This window comes from Papaver somniferum, unplaced genomic scaffold, assembly GCF_003573695.1.
Source record: "Papaver somniferum cultivar HN1 unplaced genomic scaffold, ASM357369v1 unplaced-scaffold_133, whole genome shotgun sequence".
Taxonomy (NCBI): Eukaryota; Viridiplantae; Streptophyta; class Magnoliopsida; order Ranunculales; family Papaveraceae; genus Papaver; species Papaver somniferum.
The window spans coordinates 3944327-3951871 of record NW_020622492.1 but is presented as its reverse complement, the minus strand read 5'-3'; positions in this window follow the sequence as shown (position 1 = coordinate 3951871).

The window sequence follows — 7545 nt, the reverse complement described above, 5'->3', positions numbered from 1 at the left end:
TGATAATAAGCCTACTACAAAACTAAGCAGCTGCCTATACTTTTATGTATTCTTTTGAAACATCCTCTTATATTTACCAGTTTTAGTTTATTATTAGATGTTTTAAATAGTTTGACATCTATTAATCTTAATGAACTATGAGTTATTAATAATAAGTCTATTACGAAACTAAGCAGCTGCCTATTCTTTTGTGTATTCATTTGAACCATCCTCTTATTTACCATTTTTAGTATATTATTAGATGTTTTAAACAGTTTCTAGCGGTCGAGGTGACATCTATTATTTCTCTAATCTTAAAAAACTATGAGTTATTGATAATAAGCACACTACGAAACTAAGCAATTGCCAATACTTTTGTGTATTCTTTTGAACCATCCTCTTAAATTTACCAGTTTTAGTATATTATTAGATGTTTTAAACAGTTTCTAGCGGTCCAGGTGACATCTATTTATTCTCTAATCTTAAAGAACTATGAGTTATTGATAATAAGCTTACTACGAAACTAAGCAGCTGCCTATACTTTTGTGTATTCATTCGAACCATCCTCTTAAATTTACCAATTTTAGTATATATTATTAGATGTTTTAAACAGTTTTTAGCGGTCCAGGTGACATCTATTAATTCTCTAATCTTAAAGAACTATGAGTTATTGATAATAAGCATACTACGAAACTATGCAATTGCCAATACTTTTGTGTATTATTTTGAACCATCCTCTTTAATTTACCAGTTTTAGAATATTATTAGATGTTTTAAACAGTTTCTAGCGGTCCAGGTGACATTTGTTAATTCTCTAATCTTAAAAAACTATGAGTTATTGATAATAAGCCTACTACAAAACTAAGCAGCTGCCTCTTTTGTGTATTCTTTTGAAACATCCTCTTAAATATACCAGTTTTAGTTTATTATTAGATGTTTTAAACAGTTTGACATCTATTAATCTTAATGAACTATGAGTTATTAGTAATAAGTCTATTAAGAAACTAAGGAGATGCCTATACTTTTATGTATTCTTTTGGACCATCCTCTTATTTACCAGTTTTAGTATATTATTAGATTTTTTAAACAGTTTCTAGCGGTCCAGGTGACATCTATTAATTCTCTAATTTTAAAAAAATATGAGATATTGATAATAAGCCTACTACAAAACTAAGCAGCTGCCTATACTTTTGTGTATTCTTTTGAAACATCCTCTTATATTTACCAGTTTTAGTTTATTATTAGATGTTTTAAACAGTTTGACATCTATTAATCTTAATGAACTATGAGTTATTAATAATAAGTCTATTACGAAACTAAGCAGCTTCCTATACTTTTGTGTATTCATTTGAACCATCCTATTATTTACCATTTTTAGTATATTATTAGATGTTTTAAATAGTTTCTAGCGGTCGAGGTGACATCTATTATTTCTCTAATCTTAAAAAACTATGAGTTATTGATAATAAGCACACTACGAAACTAAGCAATTGCCAATACTTTTGTGTATTCTTTTGAACCATCCTCTTAAATTTACCAGTTTTAGTATATTATTAGATATTTTAATCAGTTTCTAGCAGTCGAGGTGACATCTATTAATTCTCTAACTTAAAGAACTATGAGTTATTGATAATAAGCATACTACGAAACTATGCAATTGCCAATACTTCTGTGTATTCTTTGGAACCATCCTCTTTAATTTACCAGTTTTAGTATATTATTAGATGTTTTAAACAGTTTCTATCGTTCGAGGTGACATCTATTAATTCTCTAATCTTAAGAACTATGAGTTATTGATAATAAGCATACTACGAAACTATGCAATTGTCAATACTTTTGTGTATTCTTTGGAACCATCCTCTTTAATTTACCAGTTTTAGTATATTATTAGAGGTTTTAAACAGTTTCTAGCGGTCGAGGTGACATCTAATAATTCTCTAATCTTAAAGAACTATGAGTTATTGATAATAAGCATACTACGAAACTATGCAATTGTCAATACTTTTGTGTATTCTTTTGAACCATCCTATTTAATTTACCAGCTTTAGAATATTATTAGATGTTTTAAACAGTTTCTACCGGTCCAGGTGACATCTATTAATTATTTAATCTTAAAGAACTATGAGTTATTGATAATATGCCTACTACGAAGCAGCTACCTATACTTTTGCGTATTCTTTTGAACCATCCTTTTAAATTTACAGTTTTAAGTTATTATTAGATGTTTGAAACAGTTTATAACGGTACAGGTGACATCTATTAATTCTCTAATCTTAAAGAACTATGAGTTACTGATAATAAGCCTACTACAAAACAAAGCAGTTGTCTATACTTTTGTGTATTCTTTTGAACCATGCTCTTAAGTTTACCAGTTTTACTATATTATTAAATGTTTTAAATAGGTTCTACCGGTCCAGGTGACATCTATTAATTATTTAATCTTAAAGAACTATGAGTTATTGATAACATGCCTACTACGAAGCAGCTACCTATACTTTTACGTATTCTTTTGAACCATCCTCTTAAATTTACCAGTTTCAGTTTATTATTAGATGTTTGAAACATTTTCTAACAGTACAGGTGACATCTATTAATTCTCTAATCTTAAAGAACTATGAGTTATTGATAATAAGCCTACTACGAAACTAAGCACCTGCCTATACTTTTGTGTATTCATTTGAACCATCCTCTTATTTACCATTTTTAGTATATTATTAGATGTTTTAAACAGTTTCGAGCGGTCAATGTGACATCTATTAACTCTCTAATGTTAAAGAACTACGAGTTATTGATAATAACCCTACTAAGAAACTAAGCAGCTGCCTGTACTTTTGGGTATTCTTTTGAAACATCCTCTTAAATTTACCAGTTTTAGTATATTATCAGATGTTTTAAACAGTTTCTAGCGGTCCAGGTGACATCTATTAATTCTCTAATTTTAAAAAAATATGAGATATTGATAATAAGCCTACTACAAAACTAAGCAGCTGCCTATACTTTTGTGTATTCTTTTGAAACATCCTCTTATATTTACCAGTTTTAGTTTATTATTAGATGTTTTAAATAGTTTGACATCTATTAATCTTAATGAACTATGAGTTATTAATAATAAGTCTATTACGAAACTAAGCAGCTGCCTATTCTTTTGTGTATTCATTTGAACCATCCTCTTATTTACCATTTTTAGTATATTATTAGATGTTTTAAACAGTTTCTAGCGGTCCAGGTGACATCTATTATTTCTCTAATCTTAAAAAACTATGAGTTATTGATAATAAGCACACTACGAAACTAAGCAATTGCCAATACTTTTGTGTATTCTTTAGAACCATCCTCTTAAATTTACCAGTTTTAGTATATTATTAGATGTTTTAAACAGTTTCTAGCGGTCCAGGTGACATCTATTTATTCTCTAATCTTAAAGAACTATGAGTTATTGATAATAAGCCTACTACGAAACTAAGCAGCTGCCTCTTTTGTGTATTCTTTTGAAACATCCTCTTAAATTTACCAGTTTTAGTTTATTATTAGATGTTTTAAACAGTTTGACATCTATTAATCTTAATGAACTTTGAGTTATTAGTAATAAGTCTATTAAGAAACTAAGGAGATGCCTATACTTTTATGTATTCTTTTGGACCATCCTCTTATTTAACAGTTTTAGTATATTATTAGATTTTTTAAACAGTTTCTAGCGGTCCAGGTGACATCTATTAATTCTCTAATTTTAAAAAAATATGAGATATTGATAATAAGCCTACTACAAAACTAAGCAGCTGCCTATACTTTTGTGTATTCTTTTGAAACATCCTCTTATATTTACAAGTTTTAGTTTATTATTAGATGTTTTAAACAGTTTGACATCTATTAATCTTAATGAACTATGAGTTATTAATAATAAGTCTATTACGAAACTAAGCAGCTGCCTATACTTTTGTGTATTCATTTGAACCATCCTCTTATTTACCATTTTTAGTATATTATTAGATGTTTTAAATAGTTTCTAGCGGTCGAGGTGACATCTATTATTTCTCTAATCTTAAAAAACTATGAGTTATTGATAATAAGCACACTACGAAACTAAGCAATTGCCAGTACTTTTGTGTATTCTTTTGAACCATCCTCTTAAATTTACCAGTTTTAGTATATTATTAGATGTTTTAAACAGTTTCTAGCGGTCCAGGTGACATCTATTTATTCTCTAATCTTAAAGAACTATGAGTTATTGATAATAAGCCTACTACGAAACTAAGCAGCTGCCTATACTTTTGTGTATTCATTCGAACCATCCTCTTAAATTTACCAGTTTTAGTATATTATTAGATGTTTTAAACAGTTTCTAGCGGTCCAGGTGACATCTATTAATTCTCTAATCTTAAAGAACTATGAGTTATTGATAATAAGCATACTACGAAACTATGCAATTGCCAATACTTTTGTGTATTCTTTTGAACCATCCTCTTTAATTTACCAGTTTTAGTATATTATTAGATGTTTTAAACAGTTTCTAGCGGTCCAGGTGACATCTGTTAATTCTCTAATCTTAAAAAACTATGAGTTATTGATAATAAGCCTACTACAAAACTAAGCAGCTGCCTCTTTTGTGTATTCTTTTGAAACATCCTCTTAAATTTACCAGTTTTAGTTTATTATTAGATGTTTTAAACAGTTTGACATCTATTAATCTTAATGAACTATGAGTTATTAATAATAAGTCTATTACGAAACTAAGCAGGTGCCTATACCTTTGTGTATTCATTTGAACCATCCTATTATTTACCATTTTTAGTATATTATTAGATGTTTTAAATAGTTTCTAGCGGTCGAGATGACATCTATTATTTCTCTAATCTTAAAAAACTATGAGTTATTGATAATAAGCACACTACGAAACTAAGCAATTGCCAATACTTTTGTGTATTCTTTTGAACCATCCTCTTAAATTTACCAGTTTTAGTAAATTATTAGATATTTTAATCAGAATCTAGCGGTCGAGGTGACATCTATTAATTCTCTAACTTAAAGAACTATGAGTTATTGATAATAAGCATACTACGAAACTATGCAATTGCCAATACTTCTGTGTATTCTTTGGAACCATCCTCTTTAATTTACCAGTTTTAGTATATTATTAGATGTTTTAAACAGTTTCTATCGTTCGAGGTGACATCTATTAATTCTCTAATCTTAAGAACTATGAGTTATTGATAATAAGCATACTACGAAACTATGCAATTGTCAATACTTTTGTGTATTCTTTGGAACCATCCTCTTTAATTTACCAGTTTTAGTATATTATTAGAGGTTTTAAACAGTTTCTAGCGGTCGAGGTGACATCTATTAATTCTCTAATCTTAAAGAACTATGAGTTATTGATAATAAGCATACTACGAAACTATGCAATTGTCAATACTTTTGTGTATTCTTTTGAACCATCCTATTTAATTTACCAGCTTTAGAATATTATTAGATGTTTTAAACAGTTTCTACCGGTCCAGGTGACATCTATTAATTATTTAATCTTAAAGAACTATGAGTTATTGATAATATGCCTACTACGAAGCAGCTACCTATACTTTTGCGTATTCTTTTGAACCATCCTTTTAAATTTACAGTTTTAAGTTATTATTAGATGTTTGAAACAGTTTCTAACGGTACAGGTGACATCTATTAATTCTCTAATCTTAAAGAACTATGAGTTACTGATAATAAGCCTACTACCAAACAAAGCAGTTGTCTATACTTTTGTGTATTCTTTTGAACCATGCTCTTAAGTTTACCAGTTTTACTATATTATTAAATGTTTTAAATAGGTTCTACCGGTCCAGGTGACATCTATTAATTATTTAATCTTAAAGAACCATGAGTTATTGATAACATGCCTACTACGAAGCAGCTACCTATACTTTTACGTATTCTTTTGAACCATCCTCTTAAATTTACCAGTTTCAGTTTATTATTAGATGTTTGAAACATTTTCTAACAGTACAGGTGACATCTATTAATTCTCTAATCTTAAAGAACTATGAGTTATTGATAATAAGCCTACTACGAAACTAAGCACCTGCCTATACTTTTGTGTATTCATTTGAACCATCCTCTTATTTACCATTTTTAGTATATTATTAGATGTTTTAAACAGTTTCGAGCGGTCAATGTGACATCTATTAACTCTCTAATGTTAAAGAACTACGAGTTATTGATAATAACCCTACTAAGAAACTAAGCAGCTGCCTGTACTTTTGGGTATTCTTTTGAAACATCCTCTTAAATTTACCAGTTTTAGTATATTATCAGATGTTTTAAACAGTTTCTAGCGGTCCAGGTGACATCTATTAATTCTCTAATTTTAAAAAAATATGAGATATTGATAATAAGCCTACTACAAAACTAAGCAGCTGCCTATACTTTTATGTATTCTTTTGAAACATCCTCTTATATTTACCAGTTTTAGTTTATTATTAGATGTTTTAAATAGTTTGACATCTATTAATCTTAATGAACTATGAGTTATTAATAATAAGTCTATTACGAAACTAAGCAGCTGCCTATTCTTTTGTGTATTCATTTGAACCATCCTCTTATTTACCATTTTTAGTATATTATTAGATGTTTTAAACAGTTTCTAGCGGTCGAGGTGACATCTATTATTTCTCTAATCTTAAAAAACTATGAGTTATTGATAATAAGCACACTACGAAACTAAGCAATTGCCAATACTTTTGTGTATTCTTTTGAACCATCCTCTTAAATTTACCAGTTTTAGTATATTATTAGATGTTTTAAACAGTTTCTAGCGGTCCAGGTGACATCTATTTATTCTCTAATCTTAAAGAACTATGAGTTATTGATAATAAGCCTACTACGAAACTAAGCAGCTGCCTATACTTTTGTGTATTCATTCGAACCATCCTCTTAAATTTACCAGTTTTAGTATATTATTAGATGTTTTAATCAGTTTCTAGCGGTCGAGGTGACATCTATTAATTCTCTAATCTTAAAGAACTATGAGTTATTGATAATAAGCATACTACGAAACTATGCAATTGCCAATACTTCTGTGTATTCTTTGGAACCATCCTTTTTAATTTACCAGTTTTAGTATATTATTAGATGTTTTAAACAGTTTCTAGCGGTCGAGGTGACATCTATTATTTCTCTAATCTTAAAAAACTATGAGTTATTGATAATAAGCACACTACGAAACTAAGCAATTGCCAATACTTTTGTGTATTCTTTTGAACCATCCTCTTAAATTTACCAGTTTTAGTATATTATTAGATATTTTAATCAGTTTCTAGCGGTCGAGGTGACATCTATTAATTCTCTAACTTAAAGAACTATGAGTTATTGATAATAAGCATACTACGAAACTATGCAATTGCCAATACTTTTGTGTATTCTTTGGAACCATCCTCTTTAATTTACCAGTTTTAGTATATTATTAGATGTTTTAAACAGTTTCTATCGTTCGAGGTGACATCTATTAATTCTCTAATCTTAAAGAACTATGAGTTATTGATAATAAGCATACTACGAAACTATGCAATTGTCAATACTTTTGTG